A 27,708-nucleotide genomic window follows, 5' to 3' on the forward strand; every position below is an offset into this window, starting at 1 on the left:
GTTTTAGGATGCATTGGGCTGATCCTGAGTTGAACAGGGGGTTGGACTAGATGGCCTGTATGGCCCCTTCTAACTCTATGATTCTATGATTGTTCTCCACATAGTTTAAGCCCATTACTGTGGGTCCTATCTTCTGTTGCCAACAGGAACCTTTCCCTGCCCTCCTCTAAGTGACAACTTTCAAAACACCTAAAGACAACAATCCTCTATCTGCCTGTCTGCCTGCCTGCCTATCTTGTCTTTCTCTGACTCTGTTCTGTTATAATCATGTGATTATTACCTAGATAACTGCTTGGTTCATCACTAAACAGGAGATAATCAACACGAGTGCAAACAAGCCAACTGGTATGTGCATATATCTGATATATCAAGATAAGAAGACCCATCTGAGCTCTTTAACCTCAATCAAAACGCAATTACCTGGACTTTTCTTTAACCGCTTTAAGCTGCCTCCAGCGCAAGGAACTTGTCACAAGGTTCACTGACTGCTGAGAAGCATTTGAACTTTTCCTGAGCTCACAAGCTGAGTGAGAGAAGATAGAGAAGATCGTGTCGGAAGTGACAGAAGAAAGCTTCCGTCCAGGTTCATTTTTTTGACGACCAACAAAGTTTCATTCTGGGTATCAGCTGTTGTGGACATGCACACTTCTTTGGGTGCATATATGCTAGGATTCCTAGAATGATAGACTCATAGACTTGGAAGGGACCTCCTAGGTCATCTAGTCCAACCCCCTGCACTATGCAGGACCCCCACAACCCTCTTGCTCATCCGCTGTCACCTGCCACCCCCTTGAGCCTTCACAGAATCAGCCTCTCCGTCAGAGAGCTATCCAGCCTCTGTTTAAAAATGTCCAAAGATGGAGAACCCACCACCTCCCAAGAAAGCCTGTTCCACTGAGAAACCTCTCTGACTGTCAGGAACTTCTTCCTGATGTTTAGACGGAATTTCTTTTGAATTAATTTCATCCCATTGGTTCTGGTCCGTCCCTCCGGGGCAAGAGAGAACAACTCTGCTCCATCCTCCATATGGCACCCTTTTAAATACTTGTAGATGGTTATCAGATCCCCTCTCCAGGCTAAATAGACCAAGCTCCCCCAACCTTTCCTCATATGTTTTGTCTAACTAACTTGTCTGTCTAACTAACTAAGAGAGAGGCCTTTAATAGCATTTAGAACGAGGAAAGCATGCAGGCTAAATTTTTTTTTAAAGCAGCATATCAAGGAACTAAAAACAATGATAAGAGTATTTCAGAAAGAGCAACAATTCAGGGCCTTTTAGAACGAGGTGAAGTCCCAATTGATAAGAACTCAGCAAGCTTTTTGGCAATTTCAGGGGACTTATCTGCTAGCAGGAAGCTGATCAACGTGTTGTCTGTAATGTTAAAGGAAGGTAAAAGAGGTAAAATCAAACATTGGCATAGCTGGTCATATTGAATACGACCTAAAATGATGTGGTGAATGGAATCGGGCACTTTACAACAATAACTACACATTCTCTCTCTCCCCCCCCCCCCCCCGTTTTTATTTTGAGTATATAAAGTATACATCAATTCAAGACAGAAAGAGACGAAAAAGCCATCAACTATAGACATTATTACCTCATCCCTTGCCCTTCTTCAGCCTCTGATATCCATAGCTCTTCAGTTATCAAGGTAGTATCTAAGTAGTATCTAAGAAGTATCTAAGAAGTATCTAAGTAGTATCTAAGTAGTATCACCATTGCTCCTGATATTCTTCTATTAGTCATTTATTGACTATAGAAGATGTAAGCTTCGCCATTCCTGATAGTTCCGTAACTTTATTCTGCCATGTCTCAATAGTCGATACTTCTGAACATTTCCAAATCTTGGCTAAGACTAATCTTGCTGCTCTAGTCGTGTGGAAAAGAAAAGTTCTGAGTAGATAATATATACGGATAGAGACTTAACATCATATATTCAGGAATTCAAGGGAAGTTAGTCTTAAACATCAATGAACATGCTTTCATTGGGTGGAATATCCTCGGATATGCCCACAACCATAACCCAAGGAAACATATTGAATACTGCTAATATAAATGCTCTGCAAAAGAATGGAATTGTTACATTAGAAAAGGAATGAGCCAAAAGATTTGGAGAATAAATAAGGCCAAAAAAATGTAAAGAACATGCCCCACCCGCACCAGCATATATTAGCTGAAGTTCAATGTCCCAAATTCTTCTTTGAGTTGTCCGGAGTACTAATTCGTCATCAGAATTAGCCAAAAGGTCCAGATCTATGCCCAAATATTTGGGGGCTTTTTGCACGCCTTCAAAATCGCACAATGGTTGCCAATTGGAAACGCTATTGATTTGCCTTAACGCACGACGTTGTAGACAATCTGCCACACACCTGAAACCAATCTGCAAAAAGCGCTTCCTTGTAGCGCTTTCAGGGGAATCCCAAAAAGTGGATTCACCCTCCGGAAAGCGCTACACTCTTGCAACCAATCTGCAACACTAGCGAAAAAGACCTGTGCGTTAACATTGTTGCGGTTTCTTCAAAGTCCCTCCTCCTGAGCCTGTCCTCCAAACTTCCGGCGAAGCGATCGCCATTTTTTTTTCTCCGAGCGAGCGGGGATAAACGCACCAGCGAGCCTCTTTCAGTTTAGAGGCTTCCCTGGCTTCAGTCCCTCCCCTTCAGTCACTAAGCACACACATTTAACACAGTCATTCAGCCGAAAATCGGGCCCGTGAGAGGGGGGGGAGGGGGGGATTTTTTTTTTCCACTCGGAGGCAGCGTGGCCACGATCAAATGACAGCTCAAACAGAGGCTTCCCCGGCTTCAGTCCCTCCCCTTCAGTCACTAAGCACACACATTTAACACAGTCATTCAGCCGAAAATCGGGCCCGTGAGAGGGGGGGAGGGGGGATTTTTTTTTCCACTCGGAGGCAGCGTGGCCACGATCAAATGACAGCTCAAACAGAGGCTTCCCCGGCTTCAGTCCCTCCCCTTAAGTCACTAAGCACACACATTTAACACAGTCATTCAGCCGAAAATCGGGCCCGTGAGAGGGGGGGAGGGGGGATTTTTTTTTTTCACTCGGAGGCAGCGTGGCCACGATCAAACGACAGCTCAAACACCCCAGGCAGCTGGATGGGTCTCTCCGTTGCAACGAATCTACACAGATTCGTTACAATGGGTCTGTTTTTTTTTTTAAAACCTTTCTTAAAGGGAAAGGGGCTGTTTGGGAGCATGCTAACGGCTGCCCATTGGCTGCTTGACGGCCAGGGGCGGGATGAGCTCGGCAATAGCGCTTCTTTTCTAGCGATTTCTGCCGAGACCGGAAGCCTGTGGGAAACGCTACAAAACGCAACTGGATACCACTACAAAGGCAGGTATGCATAACGACGAATTCCACTATTTTAAATGGCGATTTTTCATTCAGTGACCAATTTGCAACAAAGATCCCGGTGCGTAAAGCCCCTTGATATTAGAAACAGCAGATTAGGAATTTCTTACATTCTGCAGGGGGTTGGTCTAGAAGACCTCAGAGGCCCCTTCTAACTCTGATTCTCTGATTCTGCTGGAGCATTTTGAGATGTATGGGTCATCCGGCAGAAGTGCAATCAGGCAATTTGGTGGTGGTAGTGGTGGGGCTAAATTGTACATGGGGCTAATATTTAATAGAAATAATCCATACCCGAGCTTCAATAGGCTATGGAGAAGGGAATGCCCAAAATCCTGCATAAAAAGGAAGCTGCCATACAATAGGTCTCTTTGTTAAGGGACAGAATGCAGAAAGGAATCCCATTTAATAGCCAAGAGATTATGGCAGTCCCCAAGTGGGGGCAAGGGATCTCCCAGTTTGGAACCTCTCCCTGCCATTAATGAGCTCTCGTGAATGGGGGGGGGGGAATTTGGAGGAGGACAAAGAAAGGTTCCTGTGGGCAGCAAAGGAGAGGACTTGCAGTCTTGGTTTTAAACTAAGTGTAGAATGATATCAGCTAGATATCAGGAAAAAAAATTCACAGTCAGAGTAGTTCAGCAATGGGCTGCCGAAGGAGGTGGTGAGTTCCCCCTGGCTGGTGGTCTTCAAGCAGTGGATGGACAGATCCTTCTCATGGCTGCTTTTGGCTGATCTTGCATTGAAAAGGGGGTGGGACTAGATGGCCTCTTTGGCCCCTTCCCACTCTAGGATTCTATGATTCTAATAACAGCAGTATTGACTACCATCTGCTACTCTCTGGGTTCTTTGCACATGAGCTAGAAACAGGGCCAGATTGTCATGAACCCCGGTTCGTGACCCATGTTTCCCCTGTGTTCTCCCAGTGCCTCCCAGGCTGTTAACCATAAACCCATAAAGCCATAAATCGCCTGTTGGCTCCTTCCCTCCCTTTTGCATTCCAAAGTGTTCCACTGCCAGAACCCCTTATCGCTTCCTGACTTTGCTAGGAGCTGTGAAGTCTCAACATTTGTAACTCCTTAGATCAAAGTAGGGGCCAGATGGCTCTCTTGAGAACTATGGTATTTTCCCATCTTTGTGAATCCCTCATTCCCCCCTCCTTTAGCCAACTCCAGGTATAATAACCCCTATGGGGGCCAGTGATACTTTGTCTCTGCCAAAGACTTTGTTCATCAGACTTTTCCTGTTGATGCCTTTCTGTGTTCGTCTTTTGAATAAAGCTTCCTTTTGGATTTCACTACAATAGTGGTCTTGGGGGATTACTTGTTCAAGATACTTTACTTGGGTGTCTCCTATCTGGTTCCTGATACAGATCAACTTTCACTGGAGATGCCAGGGATTGAACCTGGGATCTTCTGGATGATGAGTGGACGCTCTACTCCTGACCCACAGTCCCTTCCCATTCCAAACCTTAAACCGGGTGGCAATGAAGATTGATTCCCTCCCCTACTGACGTTGATCAATTAATTCCAGTAGCTGTGGGCCGTTGAAGAAAACAGCAGTTAAGGGTGGGAAAGAAGTTGTTTCCTGGACATCAAAACATCTGTGGACTTTATTTCCTGCATTCTGTAGAGCAGGGGTAGTCAACCTGTGGTCCTCCAGATGTCCATGGACTACAATTCCCATGAGCCCCTGCCAGCAAACACTGGCAGGGGCTCATGGGAATTGTAGTCCATGGACATCTGGAGGACCACAGGTTGACTACCCCAGCTGTAGAGGGTTGGACTAGGTGACCCTGGAGGCTCCTTCTGACTCTATGATTCTAGGATTCAGATAGTCTGGATCCAAACAGGGCCACAAATTCCTTGTTTCCTTTCAAACAGGGTTAACATGATTCGCCAGCTGTGATTTATGGTAGGAAGTCTTTGAGAAGCCCTCATTAGTCAAGATTCCTTAATCCCTTCATATGAGTTCTTGCCAACATGAGACTAGATCAAACACCAGCCAAAAACACATGCACATATTTTTGCATTGCTTTCGGCCAGTCCAGCAGCAGAGCTACTCAAGAGGAGAAAGGACTATGACTTCTGTCAGGTGTGCCTCTCCAGTCACCCAACCCAGAAATTGAATTTGATCAGTCATTCTTTCGGGGTGGGATAGGCACGTGCACAGAGAAAGAAACTGGATCGTTTTGGATTCAGACTGGTTCGGTCATTGGTGGAATCGATTCGGCCAACTCTGAATCATCCCGAATCACCCTTCACTAGGTCAGATTCGGCCAGATTGGTTCATGGGAATCCCAAAAGATCTGAATTCTTTGGGTTGTGTGAATCTGAAATGATCTGAATTCTTCTTCACAGGCCTCTTCCCCACCCTGTATTTCAAGGGTGCGCCAAGCAGTGGATCATGACTGGTCAGCTGCTTGGCCAGTTTGGTGTAGTGGTTAGGAGTGCGGACTTCTAATCTGGCAAGCCGGGTTCGATTCTGCACTCCCCCACATGCAGCCAGCTGGGTGACCTTGGGCTTGCCACGGCACTGATAAAACTGTTCTGACCGGGCAGTGATATCAGGGCTCTCTCAGCCTCACCCACCCCACAGGGTGTCTGTTGTGGGGAGAGGAATGGGAAGGCGACTGTAAGCCGCTTTGAGCCTCCTTCGGGTAGGGAAAAGCGGCATATAAGAACCAACTCTTCTTCTTCTCTTCTTCTAAACTCTCCTGCCCCCACCTTCTCAGCTGGTGCCTGGGATGGTTGTGGGGGAGAGACAGCATGTCAAACAGCTGACCTGTCATGATCAGCTACTTGGTGCACTCTCTTCCCCCAAGACCCTTCCTTTAAACTGGCTGGATCGCCATTTTTTTTTTTAGTACCACTGATTTGGCAGGTTTAAAGTACAGGGATGGGCAATTTGGCTCAGTTAGGTCCAAAAGGTACACGAATCAGCATTGATTCGGATAGTTTTTTGGCTTATCGGAAACAAATCACCTGTTCCTTTTGATCCTGCAGGCACTTTTGAAGTTCTGACAAAATGTGGTGGGCGCATCCATAAAACAACATCAGGGAGGCCAGTGGCAGGCCAGAACTCCAGAAGTCCTCTCACTGTGGGCACCAAGAAGACTATCAGTGCCCCAATAAAATCAGAGTCCCGTAGCACCTTTAAGACCAACAAAGATTCATTCAAGGCGTGAGCTTTCAAGTGCTTGCACTCACACCTTGAATAAATCTTTGTTGGTCTTAAAGGTGCTCCTGGACTCTGATTTCATTGTGCTACTTCAGACCAACACGGCTACTCATTTGAATCCATCCGCGCCCCAGACAGGGTACCATCTTTACCTTGTGGCTAATACAACAAAATTTGAATCCAATGGTACCTTTAAGACCAACCAAGATTTATTCAAGGTGTGAGCTTTCATGTCCAGGCACACTTCATCAGATAAAAGCTCCCACCTTGAATAAATCTTTGTTGGTCTTAAAGGTTCCATTGGTCTCAGATTTCATTGTGTTACTTCAGACCAACTCAGCTCTCAACTTGAACCAATCTTGTGGCTAACAGACACTCATGGATCTCTGCTCCGTATAAGAGCATGAGATGCCATGCTGGATCAGGCCCATGGGCCATACAGTCCAACAGTCTGTGTCACACAGTGGCCAAAACCCTGGGAACATTAGGTGGTCCACCAGTGTGACCAGATGTCCTTGTACTGTTGCCACAACAGCACCAAGAATGCAGAGCATCTCTGTCCCAGACATAAGAACGTAAGAAAAGCCATGTTGGATCAGGCCAGTGGCCCATCCAGTCCAAAACCTTGTGTCACACAGTGGCCAAACTCCAAGAGGCATCAGGAGGTCCACCAATGGGACCAGAATTCCAGAAGCCATCCCACTGCAGCTTCCCCAAGCACCATGAAGACAGATCATCCCTGCCCCATAAGAACATAAGAGAAGCCATGTTGGATCAGGCCAGCGGCTCTCCAGTCTAGCACTATACGTCACTCAGTGGCCCAGACCTAAGGCCCACCAGGAGGTCTACCAACAGGGCCAGAACTCCAGAAGCCCACCCACTCTTGCCCCCCAAGCACCATGAAGACAAAATATTACTGACCCAGGCATAAATATGTAAGAGAAGTCATGTTGGATCAGACCAGTGGTCCTTCCAGTCTAATACTCTGCCACACAGGGGCCAAAACCCAGGGGCCATCAGGAGGTCCACCAGCGGGGCCAGAACTCCAGAAGCCGTCCCAGTCTTGCCCCCCAAACACCAAGAATGCAGAGCATCCCTGCCCCAGACATAAATAATACATGGCCTATGGAGATGGCCCAAGAGAACAATTGCAGTCGTAACAAAGTATTCACATCTAGCAACTATCCAGCCGGCCACACAATAAAAGCCGTAGATTGATGGGTACTCATGATGCCTTTTCCAAAATACCTAATTGCTTTGTTGACTGCAGACTCCAAGGGGAGACTGCAAAGCCGTGTGGGTGTTTTCTGGCTTTCCTGACAGGTGGTAGTTAAGGGATTAAGTGCAGCCTCTTCAATTGCAGAACTCTCCTGCACCGGAGACCTTGTGATTCTGGTTCATGGTGCTCCAGGTCTCTGCTGTCCCCTTTCTGTCCAATGAGCACTTCTTGAGGAGGAATTAGAAGTTACAGTAAACTTCTGGCTGGGAGCCAAACGAGAAGTTGCCTGTCCAGAATTCCGCCTGTCACTTACAGGCCTTTCGAGAAGAGGGCAGGTAGCTAGAAATGTTGCAAGAAGAAGGAGGAGGAGGAGGAGGAGGAGGAGAAGGAGGAGGAGGAGAGGAGGAGGAGGAGGAGGAGGAGGAGGAGAAGGAGTTGGTTCTTAGATGCTGCTTTGCTTTACCCAAAGGAGTCTCCAAGCGGCTTCCAATCCCCTTTCTTGTCCCCACAACAGACACCCTGTAAGGGAGGTGAGGCTGAGGGAGCCCTGAGATTACTGTTCGGTCTGGACAGCTTTATCAGTACACTCAGGTCTAGGCAAGAGATGAACAAAGGTGATTTAACATTGCTTGCCTCTCTGTAGCAATCCCAGACTTTCTCGATGTGTGTGTGTATGCCTTCCCTTCTCCCCCCCCCCCCCAACAGATACCTTGTGAGGTTGGTAGGGTTGAGAGAACTCTGAAAGAACTGTTATGGGAGAACAGTTCCAAGAGGACAGCCATTGTAAACCACTGAGACTCCTTTGAATAGTAAAAAGGGGGTACAAGATACCCCCGCTCTTCTTTTTCAAAATGCAGGGGATAGAGCACCAGGTCCTTAAAGAAAAAAAAAAGTTTTATTTAGAAGAGATACAACTTTGCATAGAAAAGTGGAGGAGAGAGAGAGTGTTAGAAGTCTAAGTAACTGTTGCTCATTCCATCTGTTGGTTTTGGTGGCAAGCAGGGAGGAAGTGAGTTCAAAGTAGAAGGAAATCTCCAAACAGCCAAGCAGAAGACTGCAGGAGATCATCTGAAAAAATATCAGGAAGTTCCAACTGGAACAATGCTCATTACATGCCTTCTCCAACACCCCCTGCAGGATATTTTTCTCCTGCTGCTGACTCATGCACACTGCAGTGCTCGCTTATTCCAGCAGGTGATGTCTCGATGTTTTTAAAAAATCACTTATGTGCCAAAAGAGTTTAGAAAGTGACAATTTTCATGGGGAACGTGTCTGATCACCGGACTTGCTGTGTTCCAGTGTGATGACCATGGCATTCCAATCACCACGTCTGTCCAGTATGCCACCAAGCAGTACTTATGCCCAAAGTTTGCCTTTCCCCCCAAACTGGGCATCTATTAAAAGAACCATGATCCTAACAGAAGCTTATTCTGACACACATGAAATGCACTCTTGATGCAGAAAAGGACCATAGCGGAGAGTGGTGGTCCTAGGCTGAATCTGCACAAAGCTTTGATTCCAATCCCAGGTCGATTCAGTCCCTGCCGTATTCACTGAATGCGATTTCCATTTTGATTTTGGGTGATTTAAATTTTCCCTCTGCAACAAGCATGCTTGATCTGGAGTGACCCTACCTTCCCCCCACGACATCTTGGAGTGGGTATAACCCTCGATATTTGAAAAATCAACATGAGTAAAGATGCAGCTGTCTGCTTTTCCTGAAATAACTTGCTGCCGAGCCTCCAACAATGTAGAGAACCCCTGATTGGCCAGGGTGTCAGTTCAAAGGCTTCCTCATTCCCAGGTTGCAAGGCTTCCCTTCAAGGGGAAGCCCTAACTTCTCTTGGCAGAAGCTCCAGAAGCCCTAACTTCTCTCGGCAGAGATTTGCCTCTTGGATTTATTCCCTTTGTTGTCTCCAATCCTCTCCCCACCCCCTTCAAGAAAATCACAGAATCATAAAGTTGGAAGGGGTCATACAGGCCATCTAGTCCAACCCCCTGCTCAATGCAGGATCAGCCCAAAGCATCCTAAAGCAAAAGAAAGCTAGTGGGCTAGAAATTGTTGTTGTTGTTAGGTGCGAAGTCGTGTCTGACCCATCGCGACCCCATGGACAATGATCCTCCGGGCCTTCCTGTCCTCTACCATTCCCCGGAGTCCATTTAAGTTTGCACCGACGGCTTCAGTGACTCCATCCATCCACCTCATTCTCTGTCGTCCCCTTCTTCTTTTGCCCTCAATCGCTCCCAGCATTAGGCTCTTCTTCAGGGAGTCCTTCCTTCTCATGAGGTGGCCAAAATATTTGAGTTTCATCTTCAGGATCTGGCCTTCTAAGGAGCAGTCAGGGCTGATCTCCTCTAGGACTGACCGGTTTGTTCACCTTGCAGTCCAAGGGACTCGCAAGAGTCTTCTCCAGCACCAGAGTTCAAAAGCCTCAATTCTTTGACGCTCGGCCTTCCTTATGGTCCAACTTTCACAGCCATACATTGCAACTGGGAAGACCATAGCCTTGACTAAAAGCACTTTTGTTGGCACACTTTAATAAATATTTTTAATATGTTTTAATATTGTTTTAACATAGTTTTGCAGCTCAGCTGTTGGGTTCCTGACTTTGTCCAGGTTGGGTTTTTTGTTCCTTTTTTTGGTTTTGCATTATAATTGATAGAAAACATAGCGTATCACAGAAGTGTGCAGGACAAGGAGACAAGAAGGGTGAGAACTCCATCTGGCTGTGCTACTGTGCATATGCACAGAAAGCTTAATTGTGCTGTCCTGACAGAATCATTGCAGCTGTCTAAAACTTGATGTTTCTACGCATGCTAAATAGTGCCATTTTATTGCCCTTCTGAGATCACCCAATAAAATCCACTTGAAAAGTGCATTGAAAGTGGATCGAAAGTGCATCATATAGGCCCATTATGCACGGAATGGAAAGTCCACATTCGGGGTGGAATGCTGGCAGCTAAAATCACCAATTATGCACGCTGCAGGCGGCAAGCAGGCGCAGAGTCAACGTATACTGCCGAAAAAGCTGCGTTAGCGAGATGCGGAAGAAAGTGGAGCTTCCGGGACCAGGGTGCAACCAGAAGCGACTCTTGAGTAGCCGCATGCATAATCGCATACTCTGGGTTTTGCTGCCGTTGCGTTCCGTCTCGTGCATAAGCGGTTTGCTTTGTATCTTCCTCCTCCGCGTTCTCCATGCTGCCGTTTCAGCGGCCGTGCATAATAGGCCTTAGCGATGGGCATGAACTGGGAAAAAAGTGGTTTGGTTCAAAGTTTGTGGAGTGCCCCCGTCGAGATTTCAGACTTGTAAATAAACACACCTCTGTGTTTCAAGAAGGTAGTTTTATTCAAGCAGTTCTCTCGGGACTTTCTAAACTAATCTGGCAACTACAGATTAAACAGGGACATTTATGCCCCCAGCTTCCTGCTCTTTCTAGAATCATTAGGTTCACACAAGCAAGCCCCACTATCAGAGGGTCCAGGTGCAGGTCCGGGAACAGTGCCAAGGGAGATAACTAGGCGGCTAGCAAGAACCTTGAGATGCGCACCTAAATATAAAAGCAACAAGTTGACTGTGGGAAGACAGACAAGCTACACAGAATCAAAATGGTTACAGGATGGTCAAAGCAAACTGTTACAATCATGGCAGAACCCAGGGGCTTCTGACAGCCCCGTTCACAAACCACAAACTATCGCAAACTTTTAGGGGCCGCACAAGTTAGTTTGGTTTGTGATGTTTGTGACCCAGTAGAATATCCCTCCCTGCAGTATATTAGAGACACCAAATTTGCAGGGTATTTTCAGCTGACTTGCCTCTAATTTTGCTGAGGACTGGATTCATGAGATCCAAGATATAACCCTACCGAAAAAGGTTTCCCCAGAAAGAATTGTCTTGGGGGGAATGTATTTTGGGGCTCAGTAATTTGGGCCCCATAAATCTAATCCTCACTCATTTTGGAGGGGATATAAAGGCCAGTTAGTATGAGAATCCCTGTGAGTTTGGTACATTTGCCTTGCACACAACCTATTCTACAGACTCCTGAACCTGCACCTGTCAAAATGACTGAGAGGAACACATTTAGGAGGTTCAGCAGTGAATTGATTGGATCCTGTGAATGCTAGAGCCATCAAAATTGTAGGGGACCTCCCCTGATGATCTTCTATGTGCTCTCCAAGTTCTAACCCACCTTTTCCTTTGAAGTTTTGCAGGCCTTTAGATCAGGCTTTCTAAACCAGGATTTCATGAAACATTGGTGGTCCTGGAAACATTTCCTGGTGGTCCTGGAAGGGTCTCCCAAACGGGTGAGAGTTACAGTTACCAACAAGATAGTTTTGGAGAGGAACAAACCAACTATGTCATTAATAAGATATCATGGCTAAAGCTCACTTACTTTGGACACATCATGCGATCAAACTTGCTAGAAGAATCATTAATGCTTGGCATGGTCAGTGGCAAAAGGAAACGTGGTTGGCAAAGGATCTTCTGGCTCGACACGATCAAAGCTGACACAGGATGACCATGAACCAACTAAAAGAAGCAGTCAGAGACAGGGGCGCATGGCAAAGACTTTCCTATAGAATCGCCAAGGATCGGACATGACTGAACGGATGACGACATCATCATTATCATCATCATCATCATCATCATCATCATCATCATGACTATATATGGTCATGTTGACCACGCCCCCTCCACCAAAGTGGACAATGATGGGCCAGGAGGGAATGAGAAGGGGAAAGGACCTGAGGAGTTATGTACACAGCTATTCTTCCAACAATATCCTGCACAATCATGCCCCTTTGGGGGTTTCTCAAAGCTTGAAAAATGTTTCAGGGGTTTCTTAACGGTAAAAAAGTTGAGAAAAGCTGCTTTAGATTGAGCAGAAACAGTCTGTCTGGCTACGTATCCATTCACAAGCAGGCACGAACCTCCGCAAACCGCTCGAAAGTTCGCAGCTTTCGCAAATGACACTTTGCAAACCATGAGCCAGCTAAAATTTGTCATGAACTTTCATCTGTGAGCCGGTCTATGCCCATCCCTAGTCCCCCTGTCTCTTATAACCACTAAATACCATACAAAATGGGGATAAAAATCTTTGCGTAATGTTGTAATAGAAGATTCCAGCCTTTGGGAATGTACAGAGTGTTTTCCAATGCACACCAAACTTCTCACGGTCTCCAAAGAACACACCCAAGGTCCAAAAAGCTTTTCCAAAATTAATATAGGTTGCCCCTACATTACTTGTCCATTAGGTGGCTGCAGTCACCAAAAAACACCACTTGGCAAACTGAAGACCTTTATGGGTATCATCTCTTAACAAGTGACAGAACATACATGAAGGCTTTAATAGAATCATAGAATCATAGAGTTGGAAGGGGCCATACAGGCCATCTAGTCCAACCCCCTGCTCAACGCAGGATCAGCCCTAAGCACCCTAAAGCATCCAAGAAAAGTGTGTCTCCAACCTTTGCTTGAAGACTGCCAGTGATGGGGAGCTCACCACCTCCTTAGGCAGCCTAATCCACTGCTGAACTACTCTGACTGTGAAAATTTTTTTCCTGCTATCTAGCCTATATCGTTGTACTTGAAGTTTAAACCCATTACTGCGTGTCCTCTCCTCTGCAGCCAATGGAAACAGCATCCTGCCCTCCACCAAGTGACAACCTTTCAAATACTTAAAGAGGGCTATCATGTCCCCTCTCAACCTCCTTTTCTCCAGGCTGAACATTCCCAAGTCCCTCAACCTATCTTCATAGGACTTGGTCCCTTGGCCCCAGATCATCCTCGTTGCTCTCCTCTGTACCCTTTCAATTTTATATGTGGCTTGGGTCCTACCTATCTGAGGGACCGCTTATCTGCTTATGCCCCCTGCAGGGCTCTTTGCTCTGCAGGCATGACTTTTCTGGTTGTCCTGGGCCTCCAGGATGTCCACCTGGCAGGGACCAGGGCCAGGACCTTCTCTGTCCTGGCCCCAACCTGGTGGAATGAGCTCCTGGAGGAGCTAAGGGCCCTGATGGAGCTGTCTAGGTTCCGCAGGGCCTGCATGATGGAGCTCTTCCACCAGGCGTTCAGTTGAGGCCGGGGTGGTTGACCGGAGTTTTGATCGGGGGGGGGGGGGTCCCACCGTATCTGAGCTTCCCAGGTTTATAATTAATTAAGATCATAAATAACATTGGTTTTGGCTGGAATCAGCAGAATTGGGTAGGGGAGATTTCCGTCCGCCGTCTTATGACTATGGGATTTGGGGTTTTATACTATTGCTGTTTTAAATGGGGTTTTATGGGTTATTTTGTTTTATGCTCTTATTCTGTCTCAAGGCGACACTGTCGTGAGAGGCGGGGTACAAATGAAACAATAAATGAATAAATAAATAAATAAATAATCCATGTGAACCTGTAGGTAGGGTCGAGAGAGCTCTGAGAGAACTGTTCTGCAGGAGCAGCTCTAAGAGAACTACGATGGGCACAAGGTCACCCAGCTGGCTTCATGTGGAGGAACGGGAAACCAGACCTGGTTCTCCAGACTAGAGGCTGCCGCTCTCCACCACTACACCAAGCTGGTTCTCAATAGTCAACAGGTGTGGCACCACCCCTCCTATTTGAATGGGAGAAGGGAGATTCCAGAATGACATGAAAATACGCTCTCAGCAGATGGGTAGAATGAATAGGTGGATGAATTTGGTGATTTTTGCATAATCCGCCAGCATGTTATGCCACCAGCACAGCCTTCTATGAAAAATGTGAGGTCTTTAATAATTCAGCTAATATTTAATTCATTCATTCTATATTTCTGATTTGGAATTAGTGAGAACTGTATACTTTGCTAGACGTTTTGACCAAGGATTTATGGGAGTTTGGTCAACTGTTCTTCAAAGATAAACAAAAAGGAATCAGCTGTCAAGTTTTAAGGAAATTTTACTTCCTACATATAAACATTCAAGACATCAAGACAGTAGAAGAAGAACTGGCCTCTTGTAACCTGCTTTTTATTACCCAAAGGAGTCTCAGAGCGGCTTACAATTGCCTACCATTCCTCTTCCCACAACAGACACCCCGTGAGGTAGGTGGAACTGAGAGAGATCTGAGAGGACTGCTCTGTGAGAAAAGCTCTATCAGGACTGTGAGTGGCCCAAGGTTGCCCAGCTGACGCCACATGGAGGAGTGGGGAATCAAACCCAGTTCTCCAGATTAAAGGTTTCTGATCTTAACCACTATGCCAAGCTGGGTCTCAATAGTCAATCTTTTATAACATCTGTAAACCACTCACGGGGCGGTATAAATAAAACAGTTAGTCTAAGGGGGGTGGGCTGAGTCCAGGATAGAAACAGGGGCCAACGATTGGCCCCTTGGCCCCGGACTGAGAAGAATTCCAGCCAGTCGGGTGAGGGGCCATTCAGAAGGTGTGAAGACCAGAGTTCCATCCAGTAGGAAAGTGCAAAGCGCCTCCTGACCCTCCCACCCAGCCTAGCCAGAGGCAATCTGGAGACATCATTGCCAGTCTGCTCCTGACCACTTCAGGCAGAGGAGGTTAATAGGGCTGCCAAGGGGGATGAGAACAGAGGCTTGGACAGACTGCGCCAGCCCTTTTCGCCCCAAGGCTGTCCTAACTGTCATTTTCAACTGCAAATTGCCTCAGAACACTGACAGAGCTTGCAGGAGGCTGGTGAATGCTCTCCCTCCCCCACCCTCCCTTCAGGCCTGCTGGGATGGAGCCTCTGACAGGCTCTGACTGAGGGGAGGGAGGTATTTCCAAGAGCAACGCAGGGGAGCCTGAGAGCCTTCCTTTTGAGGGGGGGGGAACTTTCCCCTCCTGCCAAACAGTTGGGTGACAGGGAGGCCACAGAAAAGCCCCTTCTCACTTAAAATACTGCTTTGGCCAGGGGTTAGACACAGCCAAGCCATCTGTATTTCTTCTTTGTAACCCTCTGCAGATTTGAGGCCACTGCACAGCATTATTCTGCAGATGAAACTGGATGCTGTTGCGGAGGTTCTTTTGTCTCCTGTTTCATCTGCACAACAACCCTGTACAGTACTTATTGAATTTGTGGATGATACTAAACTGGGAGGGGTAGCAAACACAACAGAGAACAGAATCAGATCTCAGAGTCTTAGTAGACCAAACATTGAACATGAGTCAGCAGTGTGACTCAGTGACTAAAAACGCAAGTAGTATTTTGGGCTGTATCAAACGAAGTATCATGTCCAGATCATGGGAGGTGATGGTACCATTTTCCTCTGATCTGGTTCGGCCTCACTTGGAGTACTGTGTTCAGTTTTGGGCACCATTGTTGAAGAGGGATGTAGACAAACTGGAGCATATCCAGAGGAGGGCAACAAAGATGGTGAGGGGTTTGGAGACCAAGATGTATGAGGAAAGGTTGGGGGAGCTTGGTCTGTTTAGGCGGGAGAGGAGGAGATTGAGAGGGGATCTGATAACCATCTTCAAATATTTCAAAGGCTGCCATATAGAGGATGGAGCAGAGCTGTTCTCTCTTGTCCCAGAGGGACAGACCAGCAGTTTCTCACTGGAACAGGCTTCCTCATGAGTTGGTGGATTGTCCATCTTTGGAAATTTTTAAACAGAGGCTGGAAAGTCATTTGACAGAGAGGTTGATTCTGTGAAGGACGAAGGGACTGGCAGGTTACAGAGGATGAGCGGTAAGGTTGTGAGTGTCCTGCATAGTGCAGGGGGTTGGACTAGATGATCTAAGAGATCCTTTCCAATTCTATGATTCTAGGAAAGTACCATAGATGCTAGATTTGAGGACAAGCCTGGTCATAGAGTTTAGAACATGCATAAATAGCAGCTAACCCACTGGTGAACTCCTCCAAACCAATGAGATTAATAATTTAGGACAATAGGTTTCCCAGGAACTTGCAACTAGGGCTCAATGCAGGTTCCAGATTTTTTTTCGGGCTCTACTAAATCAAATCACAATTTCCTTTGAAATGAGTAACCCAAATCACAGGAACCCAAGACGATGCAGTTTTAGATTCAGGTGAGTCAGTGGTTTCCCTTTTGCTTCCCTCTTTTGGAAGGTGGAAGAGAAAGGAAGCTCTGAAATGGCTGCTGAATATTTAAACTGACCAGTTTGACCAGCCACTAGATGTGATGGCATCCCTTCTGTGTCATGGGAGCAGTGACATGGACATGCTGTACATCATATGGAACATTTTCAATGTAAGTTTCTCTCCATTGACAAGTGGACCTGTTAGCAGAGGGCCCCTGCCTCCACTACTGCATGTGGCTACCCTGCAATGCCAGCCTCCAGGGGACCATCAGAAATCACAATCTCCAGACAACAGAGATAATTTCCCGTAAATCAAATAGCTGCTTTGGAGGGTGAATGCCATGGCATCGCCCCAAATTCTGCCCTTTTCGGGCTCCACCCCCAAAGAGCTGGCAACCCTAATGCCAGTTACTAACTTAGATAGCAAATGTTCATTGAACAAATCAGACTATGGAAGGCAAAATTCCCAAAGTAAGATGGCACTGTGAAACACAGATAGCTTTTATTCAATGCTCATTTATATCTAATAAACAGAGAAGGGATGAATATCCAAGAAAAGATTAAATAAAGAAATAAGACAAAAATCTACGTATTGAATCAACAAAAGGCTATTAACTATGGGACAAGGTAGAAAAATAATTTTAAAAAGAGTTCAAAAATTCAAGAAAAAGCGAGAAAGCTCTAATTTAGTTTCACAAAAGATCTGGAATGTGTTGTACTCCCCTCCCCTTTAAAAAAAAATCCTATGCTTAGGTCTGGTGTTGAGAATTCTTTGCGTGAAATGTGTGATTCTTATTTGGAATTCATAACCCTTCTCCCCAAACTACATTTCCAAGGATTCCGTGGGAGAAGGAATGACCAGATCAAGGTGGATTGAAGTTGCAATCCTAAACACAATTTACTTCATGCTGTGGCGCTTACAGTGAATTGTCCTTGATTTGCATTATGCAGATGGGGGGGGGCAGTAGTGCATTATGCTCCAGAGTCATGGCTCATAAGATGCATCTTTCCAAGAAAAATAAGCTTTGGTTGGGCAAGCTGTGTTTGTGTCAGTGTTCCAGATTCCACATTTTGTAGCCCAAATTTTCACTACCTTGGGCACGCAAGTGGCCGTGCCTTTTCCATCCCTGCAGCCATTGTTGTATGTCATGGCGCATGAGATGACACTCGTGACAGTGCATGTCCTGGGAGAAACAGTGTCACGTGAGGTGACGGGGAATGAGAAAAGGGAATCCTGACTTGTGAGATCACATGGGAGCGGACATGGTGGTGGAGAGGCAGGATTGTACGCTTTGGTGCATGAATCGGCAGGTGGAGTTGTGTGCGGTGCCATGGATACCGATGCGCATGGTTCTTGATGTGAGTTCACACAATTAGGAGTGCTTTCAGATATATCCGAGGTCGGTTATGAAGTCATCAATGTATATATTCGTTAATCCTTGCGTATAGTAGCACACGAAGTCACACACGTAAGTACAGATGCATTCGGGTTCAGGAAAGGCATCAGACATGATTCCACTGAAGGAGTTGTGCAGGCAATTAGCGTAATTTGCTTCAAGTGTTGGGGGAAGGTGGCGGGGCCTGCAGTTCCATCACATCGTCTCAATCTGAACAAAAACAAAGCAAACCGATTTCAGAAACAGCAAAGGACAGCAAGGTGTGTATACGTTTGGCTGTGGTTCTTAGTATCAAATCTGGGGATACTTAAATCCAGAGACTGGGGTCATGAACAGACAAGAACCTGAAAAATGTCCCAGATATGAAGAAAGATGGGAAATCTGAAAAAAAAACCTTGGGCCTTAACTCTTACAAACCAAATACTCTTAAGAAATGGATTGTCTCAGTGATAGTTGTAGAAGTAGCTAGGCAACTGCAAAAGTATTGTAAGCATTCAAACTTTCGTTTCTGTCAGTAGAAGTCAGAGGAAGGAGCTGGGGTCCTTTTCATGGCAGTTTTGGCCTTTGAAGGAGGCCAGACCTGACAGCAACCATCAGGTGATATCACATGGTTTGCGTGACTCACCCAGGAATTAGATCAAGTTGGGTGGCTGTGTTAGTCTCTCTGTAGCAGCAGAAAAGAGCAAGAGAACCAAATTTGGGACAGATCAAGATGGGTGATTGGGTTAGTCTGTCTTTGACAGCAGGAAAGAGCCAGAGCCAAGGAGCCCTTTCAATACTAACCCCATTTGGGATAGATCAGAATGGGTGGGTTAGTCTGTCTGCAGCAGCAGAGAAAAGCAAGAGTCCAGGAGCCCCTTCAAGACTAACCCCATTTGGGATAGATCAAGACGGGTGGCCGGGTCAGTCTGTCTGTAGCAGCAGAGAAGAGCCAGAGTCCAGGAGCATCTTCAAGACCAACCAAATTTGCATCAGGGGAAGATCTTTTGTGAGTCACTACTTACTTCTTCAGATATCTGCCCTCCTCCCATATTTTTGAATTTCTTAGCCTCCTCTGTGTATGACTCTATGTGTGAAGTAGAACAGACCAATATAGACTTGGTCTATAGAGCCAACAAGTCCAAGATACCTGAAGATATCCTTGGGAACTGGATATAAAGAACATAGGAAGGGCAGGAAAGGTGTACTGCAGGTGGGGAGGGGTGGCTCTGTATATCAGCCCCCTACAACTGTTATATTCACAATAACTGGGGATCCTACTAACAGTGCATGTGAAATGTATGCTATTCCAGCAAGTACCCAGTTCTGTGGGAATTGGGCAAGGCATAGGCTTGGAAAGTCAGGTTTAGCAACCAGGAGAAGACTGAGAAGGTGGGACCATGAGAAAGTTCAATCGACAGCTTGAAGATACTTCCGGGTAAACTGACAAATTATGTGATACCTCTCTAGGACCTGGCTGAAACTCTATGGTAAACCATAGAGAGGGAATTTTTTGCTTATTTCTAGGAGTGAGCTCACTTCCAGGTTTACTTGGAAGTGATGTCACATTGTTCCCAGATGGCCCTTTTATTTTTTGAATCAGAGTGGCAGAAGAAGAAGAGTTGGGTTTTATACCCCACATTTCACTGTCTAAAGGAGTCTTAAAGAGGCTGACAATTGTCATCCCTACCTCTCCTCACAACAGACACTCTGTGGAGTAGGTGAGTCCGAGAGAGCTTCTGACAGCACTGCTCTGTGAGAACAGCACTATCACGCCTGTGATGAGCCCAAGGTCAACCAGCTGGATGCATATGGAGGAGCAGGGAATCGAACCTGGCTCACTAGATTGGAACTCATCAGTACTAACCACAACACCATGCTGCCAGTGGGCAACATCAGTTGGGGCGAGTGGCAACTCTAGTAATGCATACATGCTCCATGTGCCATATTTTCTTCAAGTATGCTAGAAGCAAGGAAAGTGCCCAGAGAAGCCATGTGGCTCTAGGGCAAAACCTTTATGGAAACTCTATGTACAGAAGCAGAAACGGTCAAGAAATGATGGCTGGGGGTTCAAAAGAGGAGGAGGCCTAGGCCTATGTGAGTTTTGTAGCCTGTCTTGGTTCCTCCGGTTGACTGCTGTGCAAGACAAGATGTTGCATGAAAGGGTTCCTTGACTGGGTCCTGTGCCACTGTTCTTATGGTGAACCAGGAGAAGATGCTCACTCCATACTCTTAGGCCAAATCATGACTCATGTGATAATGTTTGACGTACCCATCAAATCTTCTGGGCTGGGGTCGATCTCTGAAAGTTCACAGAGCTCGTAGAACAAGAGGAAATTATTCTCAGAACCAGGAGGTAAAGCTAGAAAGAAACAATATCCTTTAGAAGAGTCCTAAAAGAAAGGGTGGGTAACAATTATAGTGCATAAAAATTGCTTAGGAAACCACAGGGGCTTCTCCTATGAAGTTCCTTGTCCCACATTACACATTACAGGATGGCATGGAGAAGAATTTGGGGTCTAATTGGGGGCTACACAATCAGGGCTACCCAATTTGAATCATTTGGGAACGCCCCTTTCCTTGTCACTGTTCTCCCTCCCTCCCACCCTTCGGAAAAACTTGCCTTAATAAAAAAACAGTAATCATGTTACAATGCAGTCTTATACAGTAGCATTATAATGTTACAATATTACAACTCAGAGGGTTTTAAAATATATTGTTGGGATTAAGGGGCACAACAAAATGGAGAATGCTGGGATGAAAGGGTGCAATGAAATCAAAAGTGCAAGTAGGCACCATTTTGCAACCCTCCCCCCCCCCACATTTTTCTAAAAGGGGAAGGGAGCAAAGCATGATGGGAGGCTGCCTCCATCGGACTCAGTGCAGGAAGTATGTTGCACATTTCGGCTTGAAAACGAGGGGAGGAAAGCCCAAATGTGGAAAGCCTAGAGTCGACTCACAGCATCCAAAGGAAATCGAAGGCAAGGCTAAAAAAGGTATGACTCCTAATGTGGAAATGGTCTGCAAGTGTTCTGACAGGACTGCTCTGCAAGAGCAGCTCTAAGAGGAACGGGCCCAATGCCGCCCAAATGGCTTCATGGAGAGGAGTGGAGAATCGAACCTGGTAACCACACGAGAACACCACTCTCAGGTCAGTGGGGCAGCCAGTTCCCTGCTTTCATGGCAATGCCGAGAATAGCTTATTATTATTATTAATATTATTAATATTATTAATATTATTATTATTATTATTATTATTATTATTATTATCATCTTCCTCATCATCATCATCTATTTAATTATTTATTTAATTATTTATTTATTTATTTATTTATTTATTTATTTATTTATTTATTTGTGTGACTGCCGCTCTCGGAAACCGGCTCGCGGCGGTTCACAATATTTCAATACAAATGCAGTATATTAAAACCCATTAAAATTCCCCATTAAAACAATGACTCAGTCACAATGATGGCGATTCAGAAAAAAAAAAACTATTCCCATGTAGGCCTACCAGATGAGCAGAAGGGAGCGGATGGATAATTGGGCATAGGGTGGAACATTCTGGGGAACCAGGCCAGTCTAATACTGGCCTCCTCCTTTTATGAGTGAGAGGGTTGTAAGTGTCCTGCATAGTGCAGGGGGTTGGACTGGATGACCCAGGCGGTCCCTTCCCACTCTAGGATTCTATGATTCTATGACTCTATGGAAGGTTATTGGTGAAAGGTTGAGGGACCCCTTGAGAGCTCTCACAGAATCCCTGTATTAGATGGAAGAACTACTCTCTGTTTGCTTCCTTGTATGTCTTGCATACCTGCAAACACACAGTGGCGCCCATGGCTCTGGCTGCAGCTTCGCCCTGAGCACTCTGCTAGTTCAGGGAACATCGGCCATTATAACAGTGTGAAGATCAGCAAAATTTTATCCAAGGAGATTTCATGCGCCACTGGACTCAAACATTGCTCTGCTGTTCAGACCAACATGGCTGCCCACACAAATGGAAACAAATTTCCGTGGAATAAACTGCTGGGAAAGGGACAGGGCCTCTGCTCTCCTCTCCTGACCAGTGGGCATCAGGAGCCACCTGAAGTGGAGAGGTCTGTTCCCCCCCCCCCCATTCTGGCTCTCAGGATGTCCACGAACTACATTTTCCATGAACCCCTAATAGCATGTCCGGGCAGGGGCTCATGGGAATTGGAGTCCATGCCCGCTCTGCTACCACCTCCTGGCTAATGATCCCTGGCCTTGAAGAAGGGATCATTAACTAACTAACTAACTAACTAACTAACTAACTAACTAACTAACTAACTAACTAACTAACTAACTAACTAACTAACTAAATCTGGAGAGCTACAGATTGGTCACCCTCATTCTAATACATGGGCGAGCAAGGGCACCTCCTTCTCCCACTTGGCGTTAGTCAAATTTGGTTTTGTGAATGGACCTCAAACCCACAGTAAGAACCACAGCAATCAAAGATGACAAAGAATATCTCCCGCAAGGCCTGCTGGGTGCTGGGCTCACCCTTTACTGGCTGCTTGCTCATGCTGTAGTCATGGTGAGGCAAACCGGGTTTGATTCCCCACTTCTCCTCCACATGCAGCCAGCTGGGCAACCTTGGGCTAGTCATAGTCCTGATAGTGCTGTTCTGACTGAGCAGTCCTGTCAGAGCGCTCTCAGCCTCACCTGCCTCATAGGACATATGCTGTGGGGAGAGGAAGGGCAGGTGATTGTAAGCCACATCAAGATTTCTTTGGGCAGTGAAAAGCAGGGTACAAAAATACCCCGGATCTTCTTCTCTCTTCTAGGTCCTGGCATTCACTTCCCTTTTCAGGTCATATCATTTCATCCGATCATTATAGTGTCCCTCCCACCAGCTCATTATACTCCCACCAGTCTTCTGCCCTCTCCACGGTCCCTCCTTCTTACTTTGAAAGTATATTTCTGCCTTTCGTCCTCATATATTACCTGAGCATCTACAGTAGTGGTTCTCCACCTTCCTAATGTCGCGACCCTTGAATACAGTTCCTCCTGTTGTGGTGACCCCCGGCCATAAAATTATGCAAGCGTTCTTTCACAGAAACTAAACCGAAACTCATCAATGGCAGGAAGATCCATTGTTCATGACTGTATATGAATTGGTTTTTTTTTCTGGGGTTCCTCAGTTCAGTTCTGCCTCTTGTCCCACCATGCCGATTTCGCTCTATTCCGCTGCTCCAGACAGACGAACGCTCTCTCTCGATCTACCCTGCAAGGCTGTTGTGTGGCACCTGCGGGAGGAGCGATAACAATGGCTCCGTCCCAAGCTGCTCGCCTTGCTGCAACCCCTGTGAAAGGGTCATTTGACCCCCAAAGGGGACCCGACCCACACATTGAGAACGAGTGATCTAAACGATCTACCACAGAAACAGAATTTTAGGACACGAATACCTGAGAGTAGCGATCCCCAACCTGTGGGCTGCGGACCACATGTGGTCCATCGACTAATTGGAGGTGGGCCCCGAAGGACGCCTTCTCCCCCCCCCCCCGCCCCTTTACTTCATCCCCCTCCGGCCCTTTACAACACACTTCGGGTGTCCTTGTCTCCCATCACTCCCAGATGGGACTATCTCGTTGCAGAGAAACCAGCTCAGGGTTCCCATTGATTTGTCATTGTCTTGAGTTAAAATTTCCATGAAAATAAAATGTTCCTTATGTTCCTTGTTGTGGCGTGTCTGTATCTTATTTTGAAGGGATGCTTAAACATGACCATAGCGATCAGAGAGTGTTAGGGCAGTGGCTGAGAGTAGAGGAGTAAACTACCCCCCCTCCCACCGGGCCTCAGTAAAAGGCGTTGAGTGGTCCCCGGTGATAAAAAGGTTGGGAACCACTGCCTTAGAGACAGAAGGAGTAAGGACTGTTCAGTGAAGTATCAATTCATAAACACCAGGGATTTTCAAGACCCTGGGGTTTCTTGAGAGCCCTGGAAGGGTTTCCCAAATGGGTGGGAATTAATTTGCTATGTATTTTTAAAAAATGGTTAAACATTTATTCGGTGATACGACCATGCATCAGTGCCCCACTCCCCAATGGCCAATGATGGGCTTGTGAGGTGGGAACAGGAGGAGCCTGGTGTGAGCATGTAAGCTACGTTTCCCAGTCATGTTCTGCACAACTGCACCACTTTCGGGGTTTACATAAGCCTGAAAAATGTTCCAGACGTTTCACAATGATAAAAAAAAAGTTGAGCAAGGCTGGTATACACAGTTTTGAACACCAGGTTGAAGATTAAAAAAACCACACATTGGGACCCTGTAGAATTAAGGGAAACAAGTGGGGGGGGGGCTGTGATACTTATGGGAGAACCCTCTTCTTCTTCTTCCCCTGTCCCCATTTCAAAGTGGTTTTTACATGAATTTGCCTTATACTGATTCAGCATCATGGTCAGTATTGTCTACTCAGAATGGAAGAAGCTCTCTAGGGTCTCAAGCAGAGGTCTTTCATAGCACCTTCTACCTGGTCTTTTTTAGCTGGAGATACCAGGGATGGAACCTGGAACCTTCTGCATACCAAGCAGAGGTTCTTGATTTCATGGGTCACTAGGGCAGGGGTAGTCAAACTGCAGCCCTCCAGATGTCCATGGACTACAATTCCCAGGAGCCATTGCCAGCATTCGCCAGCGAATGCTGGCAAGGGCTCCTGGGAATTGTAGTCCATGGACATCTGGAGGGCTGCAGTTTGACTACCCCTGCTCTAAGGTCTCAAGCAGAAGTCTTTCATAGCACCTTCTACCTGGTCTTTTTTAGCTGGAGATACCAGGGATGGAACCTGGAACCTTCTGCATACCAAGCAGAGGCTCTTGATTTCATGGGTCTCTAGGGTCTCAATCAGAGGTCTTTCATAGCACCTTCTACCTGGTCTTTTTAACTGGAGATACCAGGGATGGAACCTGGAACCTTCTGCATACCAAGAAGAGGTTCTTGATTTCATGGGTCTCTAGGGTCTCAAGCAGAGGTCTTTCATAGCACCTTCTACCTGGTCTTTTTAACTGGAGATACCAGGGATGGAACCTGGAACCTTCTGCATACCAAGCAGAGGTTCTTGATTTCATGGGTCTCTAGGGTCTCAAGCAGAGGTCTTTCATAGCACCTTCTACCTGGTCTTTTTAGCTGGAGATACCAGGGATGGAACCTGGAACCTTCTGCATACCAAGCAGAGGTTCTTGATTTCATTGGTCTCTAGGGTCTCAAGCAGAGGTCTTTCATAGCATCTTCCACCTGGTCTTTTTAGCTGGAGATACCAGGGATGGGACCTGGGGCCTTCCCCAAGCCAAGCAGATGCTTTGCCCCCAAGCCACCGCCTCTCCCATATCAAGCACACTTGGGCTATACATCACTACAATCTGACTTGCCATTTCCCCCCGGCCTTTTTCCATCCCATAATCCAAACCTCGTCTCTGCAATGTTGTGGCTTCTCCCTCCTCCGGCTCACACCCTGTCTGTAGCCTCATCTTTCCTTGAAAGTCTAATAAACCCCCACTCTCACCTCTAATCCGTATAATTGTTGCTACGCAATTAGAACAAGGATTAAAGAATCGCATGCGGTAACAACACAGCCAGGTGATGGCATTTTAGGCCACACTGGAAGCATTTCCTCAAGACAGAAAGCGGCTGATTGCCGGCTCTGAAAACAGATGGGCCAGATGAACTTCCCTGGGCCACACCCAGAAGGATGGGCCAACAGCAGAAGCAATTTTTGTAAAAGCGAGAAATGGAAGAGTCGCAAGCATTCCAAACTTACCCATGTCTTCCAGGGAAACGGTGGCTTCTGACCACAGCAGAACTGAAGAAGATTTACGTGAGATGCTTTTTATAGGGCTGGGTTGTCCAGGATACGGCCGAGTAATGAGGCACCTCGAGGTGAAAGGAAATGCTCAGTTAGGAAGGGAGATGCTTTCCCGGCTACTCATCTCTTTGCGCTCCTGTTTGTCAGAGAGGTCCTTGCTAATTTGAAGGGACGCACAAGGGACATTCAGCATGCACTGGCTTGAGAAGGGTTCGTTTTTGGGCGGCGTGTCTCATTCCCAGAGGGCGTTCGGTGGCCACGGCAAACCAAGAGATTCCTTTCAAAAGGCAAATAAATCCAGGAATAAGAGCATAGATTCCCCTCCCCGCCCTTACCATAGTTCAATTGAAACCTTTCCCACTCACCACTTTGGGATCAAGAAGTGAATTTCTTCCAGGACAGACTGACTAAAGGAGTCTGGTTCTTTTTTAGGGGGGAGGGGGGAATCTGGGCATGGATTTCGGGTCACTGTGGACAGGCAAGTAGTTGGGAGTTTCCTGCATTCTGCAGGGGGTTGGACTAGATGACCCTGGAGGCCCTTCCAACTCCATGATTCGATGATTCTTGACAAGTATCTCATCTGACCCATTGGTTGGGCGTGACACAGAATGTCGTGGTCCTGCTCAAATCGGCCCTGATTCATGTAATTAGAGTTGGTCAACTAGATCCTCCAAATTTAGGAGTTCTGGGTCCCTCAGGCTACGGGCAGGGGATGGGAGGGGTACGGTTGTCAGATATGGGGTAGGGAATGCCTGGGGGTTTGAGGATGGAGCTTGGGGAGAACTGGGACCTCTGTGGGGTCGAATCCTGTAGAATTCATCCTTGAAAGAAGCTATTTTCTCCAAGGGAAGAAGATGAGAGTGGAGAAGACCTGAAGGAGTCCCAGTGTGGCTGACAGAAACCTTTCCTCCCTCTCCTCACAACAAACACCCTGTGAGGGAGGTGAGGCTGAAGAAGAAGAAGAAGAAGTGGAAGAAGAAGAGGAAGAAGAAGAAGAGGACGAAGAAGAAGAGGAAGAAGAAGAAGAAGAAGAAGAAGAAGAAGAAGAAGAGTTGGTTCTTATATGCCACTTTTCTCTACCCAGAGTCTCAAACTGGCTTACATTCGCCTTCCCTTTCCTCTCCCCGCAACAGACACCCTGTGAGGGAGGGGAGGCTGAGAGAGCCCTGAGATTACTGAAGAGAAGAAGAGTTGGCTCTTATATGCCACTTTTCCCTACCCGAAGGAGTCTCAAAGCGGCTTCCAGTCGCCTTCCCTTTCCTCTCCCCACAACAGACACCCTGTGAGAGAGGTGAGGCTGAGAGAGCCCTGATATTCCTGCTCGGTCAGAACAGCTTTATCAGTGCTGTGACAAGCCCAAGATTGCATGTATTTGTTTTCGGCATGCCACACATCCAACTGGCTCCTCACATCTGTTGATTATTAAGGATCCTAACATTACAACGTAGGGGCATATAGAGTGACCACCTTACCATTTCTGTATTCAGCCAGGGCCTACTGCGGGAAACAAAGAGCCCTCTATATTTCCTATCCATCTAGTCCAGGGGTAGTCAAACTGCGGCCCTCCAGATGTCCATGGACTTCAATTCCCAGGAGCCCCTGCCAGCATTTGCTGGCAGGGGCTCCTGGGAATTGTAGTCCATGGACATCTGGAGGGCCGCAGTTTGACTACCCCTGATCTCGTCCATCAGCCTGTTCTGTACTGTAGGCCATAGATGGCCCTAGAGGGCTGG

The 27,708-nt window shown here is 46.6% G+C and overlaps 1 protein-coding gene and 1 long non-coding RNA gene across 2 annotated transcripts in view; both read right to left on the minus strand.

Annotated features, from left to right (window-relative positions):
• Positions 1 to 27,708, minus strand: part of LOC143839502 (uncharacterized) — a 266,540-nt gene that overhangs the window by 145,686 nt on the left and 93,146 nt on the right. The window lies entirely within an intron of this gene.
• Positions 17,298 to 26,039, minus strand: LOC143829628 (uncharacterized). The gene is made up of 3 exons (XR_013228203.1): positions 25,931 to 26,039; positions 20,424 to 20,513; positions 17,298 to 18,382 (listed from the first exon to the last, which is right to left on the minus strand). It is a non-coding gene; the product is annotated as an uncharacterized LOC143829628 (long non-coding RNA).

Source organism: Paroedura picta, chromosome 1 (assembly GCF_049243985.1).
Source record: "Paroedura picta isolate Pp20150507F chromosome 1, Ppicta_v3.0, whole genome shotgun sequence".
Taxonomy (NCBI): Eukaryota; Metazoa; Chordata; class Lepidosauria; order Squamata; family Gekkonidae; genus Paroedura; species Paroedura picta.